Below are 14,040 nucleotides of genomic sequence, written 5' to 3'. Positions count from 1 at the left end.
AGTACAGAAATCGATATAAAGTGCTCTTTATATCGATATAAAGAGCGTTGTAGTGTGGACGGGTACAGCGTTAAATCAATTTAACGCTGTTTAAATCGATTTAAACGCGTAGTGTAGACCAGGCCTAAGTGTTTCATATTGACATTGTGAAGGCCTCATCCTGCACTGATGGAAGTCAGTGACAAATCTCCCTTGCTTTCAGTGTGTGCAGGATCTAGCCTTTGGTGAATATCTGTAAAGTACTTTTAAGACGACTTGTCAAGTATTATTGCTAAAACTCTTCCTAAAACGGTGCAGTTAATAATTGCTTGGGATGTTTCAATATGATGTAAAGGAGCATAAAAGAACCCATCTGTTGCTAGCTGAATTAGAAAATTGCTCCATGAGTGATGCATGCACGTCTTTTGATTTAAAGTGAATGAACAATGCAATTACAGTCATGCAATTCTGAATTGAATTACCCTTATATTTAACCAATTCCAGATCATTCTACAGTCCCATTATTGGCAGTGAATCAATCCAGAAAACTATGCAAAAGCATCGTTATCTTGAGATATGGAATATCTGGTTAAAGACAAATTCCTCTTTGTGCTAATCTAATGTCTCAGTAATGATAAGCATGATTTTAAAACCTAGAAAGATTGGACTAGATAAAATATAGATTTTTTTTTATTAACGTCTCAGTGTTAAAAATTCAGCTCACAATATCACCTAAAAGGTACAATGACTAATGGCACTACCAAATATGTAGAGGGAGAAAAGTAACTTTGCAAACATCCCCCCCTCAAACAAATTGTGAGTAGCTCTAAACTTGTTAATAATACAGATATCCCTAGGTAGTATGAGTACCTCTGAGATTAGGGACTGTAATATCATGGAGTGAATCTGCTGATTTAGCAGCAAATAATAAATAACTTTAAAAAATAAAAGAATCCACTAGTAAAATTTCCTCGTAGTCTCAGTCTTGGGGAGGTTATAGGGCAAAGCATGTTGTAAAGCATCTTACATAACAAAATGGTTTAATATAATCTCTCTTGCTTGACACACATTCTTTACATTGGGTTATGCAACTAATTTAGTAAGCAGTAATACTGGCAATTGGGTATTTTGGATTCTGTCTCTGGGAGAGAAGCATGGTTCACAGTGGTCAGAAATAGGAGAAGCCAAACTGGATTAATTACTTTAAGAGGCAGTATAATTCAGTGGTTAAGATAGAGTCTGAAATGTTAGCAACTTGGATTCTGGGCCTGGTATGACCTTGAGTAAGCTGTCTGGTAATTTATTTTTAAAAACGGGAGAGAGTATACAGTAGTGCTGCCCTAACTGTCTTCCAGGCTGGGGTTCATGGCAACAATTTATAATAAAAGTAGTAAATTGAATTTAAACAGCATTCACAAGAGATGAGATGTGAATTCTCAGCTACCACTTTTCCAGCTTAGGGACCATGCCCCTAGGCTACTGAGGAACTTGGTAAAGGTATCTATCTTGATGTTAGTCTACCTCAGATGTGAGTGATACTGTTCACACTGTGGTAGGGTTCTTGTCAAATTATGAGGGAAGGAGATATTCAGCTTTTCCCTTACGACTACAAAGTCATGAAATATTCTATAGACATACACTTCCAATATATAATATACAATTGATTGTCTAAGAATTGTCACATGAAGAGCAACATTTTTCAAAGGCTAAGTCCCAGAGCATGTTAGATTTCTTGCTTTACAGCTCCTGTTAAAACTGAATTCACTAACACAACCTAAACTATGGTGCGCAACAGTAGTTCCCTGCTCTCTGGCCTGCCTCACATCTGCATGGCCCTATCTCCAGTTTCTATAAGGATAACCTTCCCTGTCAACCTGATCATGCCATCTGAGTCTTCCACTAACTCCTCCTCAATTGCAACAAGCTCAAGCTTCCTCTTTGTCTTCAAGATCCTGCCTATCTCTGCCCTGCCCTAGGCATGCCTCCTTTTCTTTCTGCATTGTCCTCATTCCTGCTGTTCTGTTAAGGATGCCTTATTGCCCTGTCTACCTGCTCATCCTGTTAATGTGTCTGTACTGTCTTACATGCTACTTCCTAGTTACGAAACACTCTGCCACTTTTGATCTACTAGATCCTTCCTAAAAAACTCAGTTCCAAAATGATGCCTAAAAGTAGCAGATTGGCTAATTCTGGCTAGACTGTAGCTTTTTGGAGATAATACAGACATATATCCATTTGTTTATTATTCATATATTACTTACCTTAGTCTCTTCATTTACATGCTATGCCCCATCACCTTTTGGCTGCCTATCTTTTTATTATTATTAGACTGAGCTCTTTGGGGCAGGGACATCTATGTTTGACAAACCACTTGAATACTGTAGGCACTACAAAAAAACTTGTAATTATTATAATATAGATATTACATGGGGAATAATATCTACTTCTGATTTTTTTCACATTGCTAGATTCTACAGTACTGGCTTCTGAGGGAGTTTGAAATAAATATACACTGCGTGTGTAGGCAGATTTACTATACTCGTATTACTTATATAAATAAATATGTGTATAAAAAGTAAATGTATAATAGTGTCTGTCTCATATACATGTGTATGATAAAGAAAAAAAATTAGCATAGTATCATCTGCGTTAGTGGTCTATGGGGATCAGTAGGAATTTTCAACTGCCACTGAAATGAATATTAAAGCAAATAGCAAAGCACAACAGTGATTACACAGCATTGTCAGTATTCCCTATGAACACTAAGCAGGGATATTCCATTTTTATACATTATTCACAACTAGCAGCAATGATTCCACAAAGTCAGTGCTCATCCTTAATGCAAAGAAAAGAAGAGAAACATTTTTTCCTGTTAAATTTAAGCAGAGTAGGCACAGATTATACTGCACAACATCACAAGTTGTACTGATAGCAAGAAGTTCAATATCCTTAACTCAAAGTACAAAATAAAATATAAAACTGTTGTCTGAAAGATGTATCCATGAGTACATCAGTCATGGCTGGATTAAATTTTACAAGCAAAACACAACCTGCAGTGACACACAGAGAAGGGGAACATATGTCATTTGCTATTTAGAAATGTTAGTTAATAAAAGGGAGTACAGGTGGACTTCCTTCAGTTGATTGTTATAAAAGTAGTTATTTCACAAAGGTTGACTCTTGCCTTACCTGACACAATGCAATATAATCTGTTCTTACATATCACATTTCCTTCAAACAAACAAACAAACAAACCATCTCTGTACGTGGAGACTTTGGCAAACTAGTAAAGTGCCTAAAAACACTATGGCTTATTATTAAAGGCAGCCTAGTCAGCAAGCTGTAAATTGGCCATTCAGCAATCTCAGTTTGACCAAGGCAGGAGGGGAGGGGGTTTGGGGTGCCACAGCAAGGGCAGCTTGACCCCACATCCTTCCTGATAAGAATTGTGTTGAAAGTTGCTGATCCATGCATTTTAAAACAGTAGGATGTACCCTCAAGAATGTCTATTGGGGTCTCAAGGCTGCAGACTCTGGAAAAACCCACACCTGGTTATTCAATAATCAGAAGGAACCTCTTGCTGGATCATTGAAATTGCTTACTTAACAAGGTTTCTTTAAGGGACATGTCATTCTGTTACTAATGCATAAATAGAGGAAAAGGCTTGAGATAGTTGGACTCATTTGGGGACTCTTTTGGACTCTCTTTGGACTCTCCCTCTGGATACATCTTGTGGTTCCCACTGGCAGATGGAGGATTTGGCCACCAGAAGCCTGCCACTGTGTCACTCGAAAGTCACACTCAGCTTTGGTAATTATCAAGGGTTGAGAGTGTTTTACTAATCTTGGTGCGGATGTGTGTAAGTGCTTGAGACTAGTACAATTTAGCTTTAAGTGAAAGCTCTTGTGTTTTCCTATTTGTGCCAGCCATCTATCGGTCGGATGGTCATGTCTCCCCTGATTTATTTCCTGACACCTTCTCACACAGAGTAAAAGTTACCAAGAGCTTTGGGTTGAAAAAACCCCAGGTAACACCTCTTTGAATAGTGGGTAGTTGATTACACTTTTCACATCATTCATACTAGAAGCAAATGTAAATACAGTAGGTGGCATCCGCAGTCACAGTTGGTCATAATGCAGTTACAAACTGTCATTGGAGGTTTTTAAGAACAGATTAGACCAACACTTGTCAGAGGTAATCAGTATAATACTTAGTCTTGTGTCAGTGCAGGGGACTGGACAAGATGACTTATTGATGTCCTTTCTGGTCCTACATTTATATGAGTCTTGGACTTCGATATGGTTTAGTACAGGGGTCAGCAACCTCTGGCACGCGGCTTGCCAAGTTAAGCACCCTGGCGGGCTGGGCCACTTTGTTTACCTACCACTTTGGCAGGTTCGGACGATCATGGCTCCCACTGGCTGTGGTTCACCGTCCCAGGCCAATGGGGGCAGTGGGAAGCACCACGGGCCAAGGGATGTCCTGGCTGCGGCTTCCTGCCATCCGGATTGGCCTGGGACACTAAAGTTTTATATTGGTTTGGTTTTGAGTGCAACTATTTTTAATGTTGTTTGGCAGCCACCTGCTTTGTGACTGCTTTTAGGCCCTGCTTTGTTTACTGGTGGAGGAAAGGAAGAGGAGGGATAATGTTAGAGTGTCCCCCTTTTCCCTGCTCCTGCACCCCACTTACCCCATCTTCCATAGAGCAAGGGGGATACACCAGGGCTCAGGATGCAGGGAGCTTGCAGCAGCTGGTCTCAGCAAGCTGATATAATTAACAAAGCAGTGTACTTAAAAGGGGAAATGTGCATATCTCTCTAGCACACATACCTCCTCCCTCCATTCCTGCTGCCTTGTAGAGTGAGAGAGTTAACCTTTGAGGGCTCAGCTAATTGCTAGTTCATCTTTTAGCAGTAAGGGAAATATCCCACCCTCTGACTCATCCACCTCAATCAAGCTTCACAATCATCATCACTGTGTACCAGTATTAAATTATTTGTTTAAAACTTATACTGTGTATGTGTGTATATAGATATATAGATATAGATATAATATAGTCTTTTGTCTGGTGAAAAAAATTTCCCTGGAACCTAACCCCCTCATTTCCATTAATTCTTTTGGGGAAATTGGATTCGCTTAACACCATTTTGTTTAAAGTCACATATTTCAGGAACATAACTACAATGTTAAGTGAGTTACTGTAAAAAGTAAGAGACACTCCATGCCTCAAATAGCTTACAATCTAAATAGACAAGACGGAAGGAAGGGAAAATGGATATAACCTACCAGCAGATAAAGTAATGTTAGGGGCTTCAAAAGCCAGGCTAGTTCCGTAATATTTTGTTGGTTTGTTTCTTTGTGGGTGTGTTTTATTTGGAAATGATTAGCTAAACAGAGAAGAAAAAGGACTGGAAAGTGGACACTGGAGTGAGAGGACAGGGAAAGAATGAGAGCGGGGGAAAAGAGGAACATAGAGGCAGACAGAGTGAGGCTGAAGTGAAGAGATTGTGAGGGAGATGGTGGGAGGAAGTTGAAGCAAACAACCACCAGAGTAAAATCCGTTAAAAAGAAAAAAAAAACAAAAAACACCCTAAAACAGTTGATCTCAAATCATTTCATCGGCGTCTAAAGGTTCCTGCTGCAGCTGCTTGTCTTTGCTCCTGCTGGCTGTGTATGTTTGTGTTCTATATCTACATGAAATATATTAGTGTTTATGTTCTATGCATCCTAATATTTTAAGTGGCCAGTCACCAGAGACTGATCATGGATTCCACCTACTGTATTTACATTCGCTTCTGGTATGAATGATATGAGAAGTGTAATCAACTACCAACTATTCAAAGAGATGTTACCCGGGGTTCTTTCAACCCAAAGCTCTTGGTAACTTTTATTCTGTGTGAGGAGGTTTGTGGCTTCTTCAGGGTAAGCCACTGGAAGGCCATAAGATGCTTTCTTTACCTGTCCATCCACAGGTACAGCAACTCACAGCTCTTGGTGGTATGGTAGCTTCAAAAATGATGAAGTGGTTAAAGATTCTGATTCAAAAGACTGCCCCGAGGAGTTCCCACTGTCTACAAGCTATAATAGGATTATTTGTTCCTTTAAGTCACTAGAGGTGCAACTCACAAGAGATATTCAGTCTACAGTTAGGACACTTCCTGGGCAGGTGGGAGTCCCGGCTTCAATTAATATGTAATTATTTATGCAAAGTGAACCAGCTTCAACAGGACAGAATAAGATCCACCCCCAAAATATCCCAGTGTTTAGGGCACTGAGATGGGAGATCCAAATTCACGTCTCTGTTCTGCATTGAGCTGAGAGGGAAATTGAATCTGGGCCTCCTACATACTGAGTGACTGCTCTAACTACTCAGCTAAAGGGTAAAAAGCAACCACCTCCTTCTTCTCTCACAATTTTATGTAGGTTTAGATGCGTTTTGAGCATGACTACTGGATTGGATCCTGCATCAAGATAGACGGAGGAAGGTCTAGTTTCTGAATACTTCTGAGGCATACGTGTGACGTAGGCATTAAGCTTCTGGGCAGTGTGAGCACCTGGGTGTCTGTGTACATGCCCAGTTGCTCATATTTAGATATCTCAGGGACTTTAATGGTGGAAAATTAGGCATCTGGAAACTAAAGTGGTAGGCAACAGCTGAAGGGAGGTTATGTGAATGCAGGTGGCACCTAAATATTGAACTTAAGCACCTAAAGTGGCTATTATCCACTGAAGTCCACCTTGAAAATTCTATCCTCACTTAATTTGCAAGGGAGTGGAGAGTTAACAGAAATGTGATGGAGAGTGGGTACAACATGGGTGTCCTATTGATGTGCTGAGTTGGCACATCCCCACTGCCACTCTGCCTTCAGGATTCCCAAGAAGCTGCTTTCTTTTCCCAACTTACTCTTCAGTGGAATCCATGTTACTAGGAGACTACAGAATATTCATTGGTTAATAATTTGTAGAACTCTTATCTAAATGCCAAGCCATGCAATGTTATAGTACTTTACTTAATGTGAGGTCAAAGTAAAAACAATCTATCTTTGTACTTATTAGGTCTCTATTTCCTTTTCTCCAGTTGCAGTAAAGGTATGTCAATGTTAAATTGGAGAGCACTTTTCCATTAATAAGACATAGTAGCCAGTGAGTTGATAATACATACTTTACCTACTGTGGGTCAGGAGGTCAAAGGACAAATGCCATTCAATACACTACCAATGAATTATTATCTATAATTCATATCCTGCCATATCATATTGTAATTACTTTTTTCATTAAAATACAATGATTCTGTATGTATAGTTTTTTCTATCTCATATGAGAAATAGATGAAGGCAGAAGCAAACAACTTAATATCAAGAAAACAAATATAAAGATTTTTTTCCTGAAATTTCTTTTCTTTTCTTTTCTTTTCTTTTCTTTTCTTTTCTTTTCTTTTCTTGGCAGGGAGAGTATATGATGCTAAAGCATTTTTTGTTTGTTTCTTTGTTTGTTTTTTAAAATAAATTCAACTTTAAGGAGTGACTGAAGACCTCTCTCTAGCTTTTCCCTCCCACCCAAGGTGAAAATGAAGATGATTCCCTTGTGTGGGAATAAATCAAATACTTAGAAGCACAAGGATTTAGATTTGTTCCCACACTTCATTCTGCTGGAGCAGAACTGCAGGAAGAAATTTCTGAGATACAGTAACTCCCCACTTAAGGTCCTCTCACTTAGTGTTGTTTTAATCTTTTGTCCCTGCTCCATTACAGAACATGCTCGTTTAAAGTTGTGCAATGTTCCACTATAATGTCATTTGGCCACCTGCTTTGCCCAGAGCTGGCAGCCATCCAATCAGCTCCCTTACGTGCCCCCCCCTCGCGCCTCCCGCCCGCCGGTGGACCCTGTGGATCAACACCTTTTCTCTGTTCCCCCTGCCTCCTACCCATGGCAATCAGCTGGTTTGCAGCATTCAGGAGGCAGGAAGGAAGCGGGAGGAGCAAGGACTTGGCACGCAGGCTCCCCCTGCCTCCTGAATGCTGCAAACCAGGTGATAGCCGCAGGCAGGAGGCAGGGGAGGGAGTGGGAAGAAGTGAGGATGTGGCATGCAGAGTCAAGGGGGAGGAGGTGTGGGGGAGAAGAGGCGGGTTAAGGGTGAGGGCTTGGGGGAAGGGGTGGAGTGGGCGGGCCGAGGGTTGAGCCCCCAGCTCCTGGTGCTTGCACAGTAGGGGAAGCTGCTGCTGCTGCTGCTGTGCAACGTGCTTCTCCTAGCCTATGGCACCTTCAGCCTTCTTGCCTGCCTCATTGTCTGCAGTGCCAGCACGCTGTGCCTGTGTGGGGTAAGGCAGGGGGCACCTCCCCTTGCTTCAGATGCAGCAATGATGATTGTAGTATTAAATTGTTTCTTTAAAATTGTTTAAAACTTATACCTGTATTACATTGCTTGTTTAAAAATGTCTAAAATGTGTATAATGCCTTTTGTCTGGCAAAAAAAAAAATCCTTGGAACTTAACCTCCTCTCCCTCACATTTACATTAAATCGTATGGGGAAATTGGATTTGATCAACATTGTTTCGCTTAAAGTCATATTTTTCAGAAACACAACTACAATGTTAAGTGAGGAGTTACTGTACAACTTGAACTCACAGAAAGGAAGAACAAGACTCGGTCCTTCTACAAATTCATGGTAAAATTGTCTGGGGTGGCCTTGAGCAAATAATTGCTGTCACCTGATTCCTATAGTGCATCCTATAGTGCTGGGGTCGGCAACCTCTGGCACGCGGCTCACGAGGGTAAGGACCCTGGTGGGCCGGGCTACTTTATCTGCCGCATTGGCAGGTTCGGCAGACCACGGCTCCCACTGGCCGTGGTTTGCCATTCCAGGCCAATGGAGGCAGCGGGAAGCACTGCGGGCCAAGGGATGTGCTGTCCGTGGCTTCCCACCTCCAGCATTGGGCTGGGACGGTGATCCACAGCCAGTGGGAACCGCAGTCCGCCGAACCTGCTGAAGCAGCAGGTAAACAAACTGGTCCGGCCTGCCAGGGTCTTTACCCTGGTGAGCCGCGTGCCAGAGGTTGCCGACCCCTGCTATAGTGCATATGAGTCAGCAATGTGCCCTTGTTGCCAAGAAAGCTAATGGCATATTGGGCTGTATTAGTAGGAGCATTGCCAGTAGATTGAGGGAAGTGATTATTCCCCTCTATTCGACACTGGTAAGGCTACACCTGGAGTTTTGCATCCAGTTTTGAGCACCTCATTAGAGAAGAGATGTGGACAAATTGGAGAGAGTCCAGTGTAGAGCAACAAAAATAATTAGGGGACCAGGGCACATGACTTACAAGGGAAGGTTGAGGGAACTGGGGTTATTTAGTCTGCAGAAGAGAAGAGTGAGGGGGGATTTGATAGCAGCCTTCAACTACCTGAAGGGGGGTTCCAAAGAGGATGGAGCTAGTCTGTTCTCATTGGTGGCACATGACAGAACAAGAAGCAATGATCCCAAGCTGCAGTGAGGAAGGTCTAGGTTGGATATTAGGAAACACTATTTCACTAGGAGGGTAGTGGGAAGCACTGGAATGGGTTATCTAGGGAGTGGTGGAATCTCCAGAGATTTTTAAGGCCTGGCTTGACAAAGCCCTGGCTGGGATGATTTAGTTGGTGTTGGTCCTGCTTTGAGCAGGGGATTGGATTAGATGACCTTCTGAGGTCTCTTCCAACCCTAATATTCTATGATTCTATGATCACATGGCTCAGTCACAGGGAAGACTATGTTGCATCTTAGTAGGTGCAGTCTGGCTAAATAACCCTGCCCTTAAGAAAGAATGGGGATAAGTGGTGGGTTGCATTCACCACTTTGAACATTTCCATGTGTCCAGGCATGGAGCTGCCATGGTCTTCAACTTCTAGCATCCCTTGTAGGCTATCTTCCTGCCTCTGCAGGTATTCTGTGGCTCAGTCAGACAGTCTAAAACCCCTTTCAGGGTACAACAAACTCAAAATAGAAGAAATTCCATGTTCTTTAGGGCCAATTATAAGCAAAATAGTTTATCAACCTTCCGAGCTAAGTTCCCTCTTCAAGACTGGGTGATCAGGGCTTCTTCTGACTCCTTCAATTCATTCTGGTAAGCAATGAGCCCTGGCCTAGCATTTTTCTTTTGGCTCAAGCCTAGAGAGTGTCTCTCCTCAGTCCTCTTTTTTCATACAAGAACTGCTAACAGCAGACAGATCATTTTATTTTGCGCTTTAAATTTAAATTATCCTTTGATTGACTGTTGCTAGTCCCCAGATTTCACTGGTTTCCAAAATGGCTGCTCCCAGGCTGCCTGTCTCGGCAAGCTGAGAGGTTAATATTCACTACACTGTTCTTCTCAGAGAACTGTTCTCTGAGGCAGGGTACAGCAGGGCTTTGGGTAGAGACCATGAAGGGCTGGTACACCCTCAAGTTACCATTCCCATGAGGCAATGCAGTAATAGAGGGAGCATTTCAAGTCAGTTCAACATATCAACGTATTGTTTCCATTTTTCCAATAGAAAGTTAAAACATTTTGGTCAATTTTACAGAAATCATATTGTCAATCAAAAATAATTTTGACTGAAAAGTCCTTTGCCAGCTCTACTTCTGAATTTGGCTTGCCTTCTAGCAGCTGACCCAATATTAATGACAGTTAATAGAAGTTCTTCTTTATTTTAAATGGCACAGATCCGCACTATCTGAATAAGAAGCTGCACCCTGTTTCCTTATGCTGCATGTGTGCAAATTAGCTAACACTGGAGTGTGAGTGTGTATCTATGTAAAAATTTGAATACCACCTTTATTAGAGATAACAGCTGAAAGAACAACAGCTAGTAAGAGTTTACTCCTAACCATCTGCTAAGCCTTATTTTACTCCAGGAAGATCTAACTAATATAACAGAGTTAAGGGATAATGTGACTCTCTGTCATGCTTAATATATTAGAGTGAGTATGGGCCTGGTCCAAATCCAATGAATTCAGTAGGCATCCTGTTATTAACTTAAATGGGGGGTTGAATCAGGCCATATTTAAAATATTTCATTTTGCTGACAGATACCACCACACTTTATTATGTCAGAGTCTAATATGGGTAATGAATCCCAAAAAGATAAGTGGCCCTATCCAATACCCACTGAAGTGAATAGAAAGATTGTCTTCGACATTAGTGGGTGATGGATTAGGTTTATGCTGAATTAATGCGGCTGTTTTGAATTCTTAGCCTATTTGTTATTACAGTAATCCTCAAATTTTGCATGAAAAGCTATACAGTGAGATTAAAAATTGTGTTTACTTGGGTTTTTTGTAATAAAATTAACAGAATGTCTTGCTATTTTATATATTGACTCTTTTTTTGTCAACTGGATGAGACTGGTACTAGCACACTGCTCAAACATCCCTGGAAATATCTACTAATGAAGCCCATGAGTGGAATAGCAGTGTGGTTTTCAGTTCAAGATTGAAGTGAGTTGAAAGAGAGTTTATGGAATCATGTGATTTGTGCAAGCTTGTACTAACTAAACTTGTCTCTATTCAGCACTGTTAGTCTTTGCTTCCTTTTACCAGTGTTTGCCCAGAATCAATTTTAAATAAAAAGAATTAAAACCAACCAAACAAAATATTCTCCAGATATATAAGAAATCAGATATCTTAAAAACATGAGAATGATTTTAATGCTCTTATGTATGGTTCTCCAAAACTTGCTATTTTCCTCCGCTATTGACACCAGAACAGATCCTCAGATGGTGTAGCAAAGGGCATGTTTTCAGGACAGCATGTTCAATTCTGGAGTGAGGGCTTCTTATTGCTTACTAAGAATATGCTAATCAATTTAAAAGCATCATGATTTAGCTCTTTATGGATAGCTAGCCAGTTATTCTTCCTGTTGGAACAAAAGTGGCTCTGAGATGGAGATTTGTGAGTAGCAGAAGTGAAGTGGGAGGAATAGAGAAATGATCAGGCTCTGCTTGGTGTGTGAGATATTCCGTTCTCTGCTTTGGGTCTTAAAGAAAAGAACTGAAGACAAAGGAACATTAGAAAGTTATGTGATTGTGTGGTCATGGGGATTTTTGGCATGACACCAGTGCACTGAAATCTCTTTATCTTGGCAATGCACAGAAAAGAACTGGGAAGTACTCCCTCTTCACATTTTCTCAAGACATAAAGTTGATATATAGGAAAAGATACATGAAAAGCCACTGATCATGACAGAATTTGCCACACCAAAGACAGAGGAGATGTATTTCCAATGAAACTCCATTCAAATAAGTAAAGTTATGCCAGGGATAGACTTCACCCAAAGTCAGGAAGGACTAGGTCAGACAGAGTATCTTGCTCCAGGAAATAAATGTTTTCTCCTTCTAGGGCTTCCTGTAATAACTTCTAAGTGAAATATGCATAACATGAATAGTTTATGTAGTAGCTGTGGGCACGCTTTTATATGTAACTTAGCTATTGATTGGATATTTCCAATTTAAAAGAAAAATGTTTCTGAAAATTCTTGAAGTTCAATTTAAAAGCAGATATGAAAGAAGCGGAAGCTCAGGAGTTTGACTCTGAATTTTTGAAGTAAGAAAAAGTAGTACTAGCTAGAAAGTAAGAAGAGAATCTCAGATAGAGCCTGGAACAAAAATTAAAAAATAAATCCTCCCAAGGCCACGACCACGCTGTCAGACTCAAATACTGTTTTTACTGATTGTGGGCTCCATTCAACTGCAGTTGAAAACAACTGGAATAATACCATAGAACTCCATGGGAGTTGGATCAACCCCTATATGTACTTCCAGTTACTCTAGTTCACAGGTTGAGAGTACTGGTCAGTATACAGGTGCATCTGACACTTTGTGATAAGCAGTTTCTGAATTTCACACTGAAAGGTAAAAGAAGATAAAAAAAGACAAGAAAAGAAAAGCCACAGATGTACACACAGAGATCAGAAAGGAGGCTCAGATGATTTACCTTAAACTAGTTCTTTACTAACACAGCAATAACACATGAAAAGGAAGTGGTTCCATTTAAACAAATACAATAAGAGAGTTAAATTTTCTCAGTTCAGCACTCAATATCAGAACTAAGCTTGCATGCGTAGGTAGTATGCTGCAGCCTTCAGTTACACAATTGCATATTATTTCTCTAATACTATAAAATAAAACATATGTAATCTTTGATGCAGATATAGTCCCTCCCTGACATGTACCTCAAATCTCCTCCTTCATCCTTACTGTTTGGAGTGGCTTTTCACCTCTTCTAATATGGGTTGGGTCCTGCTTCTTTTTTTTTTCTTTTTTTCTTTTTTGGTGATGGTGCCTCCATCCAAGCTGATTCCTCACTGTGCCTCCAAGGAAAAGGAACCAGCCTTGTATGTACTTCTGATTACTCTAGTTCACAGGTTGAGACTACTGGGGAAATGAATGAGACCCTTGGGAAGGGTCTGCTGGCAAGGACAATAAAGGGGACAGTACACGAAAGAAATAAAAAACATCAACACAAACCCCAGCAAAGAACTGGCACACCCAAAATTAACAGAAGGAAGAGGATTTTACTGGGTACAGGATCTGGGGAAGGAAAGTATTAGGGTTCACTACTAAATGCTAACAAATAAACAAATTTCTCACCTTCCAACACTCACAACCCCCATCTACCTCCCTGACACCTTCCCAGTTACATGGTACCCTGAGAATGTGTTCTGCAATGTGTGCTGCCGCTCCTTGAAGCTTAGCGAGCTTGAACAGAAATTGAACCTCTTACTGTGTCTTTGCTTCTGAGCAGGGCAGGATCCTTTGTTGACTCCCTGGTCTGGAGTACTCTGAAAGTCTTGGCTCACTCTTAGCAGCTAGCACTGGGTGGTCTCTGCATTATATCCCACAGCAGTTGAAAGACTCACTTTGTGGTGAGGGGAAGCTAAGGAGAGACTCCCTGAGTATCATAAGCATCTTTCCCAAATCTGGACCTTAGCGTCCAGAAATCTGGGTGCCTGCATGAACCCCTCTAAGCTTTTACCAGCTTAGATCTGATCTCGCTGCCACCAGCCAAGAATTTCCAGTGTCTTGGCTCACTCTGGTCTCCCCAAAACCTTC

Source organism: Chelonoidis abingdonii, chromosome 1 (assembly GCF_003597395.2).
Source record: "Chelonoidis abingdonii isolate Lonesome George chromosome 1, CheloAbing_2.0, whole genome shotgun sequence".
Classification (NCBI taxonomy): Eukaryota; Metazoa; Chordata; order Testudines; family Testudinidae; genus Chelonoidis; species Chelonoidis abingdonii.
The sequence above is the reverse complement of the archived record's forward strand: the minus strand, read 5'-3'. Positions refer to the sequence as shown.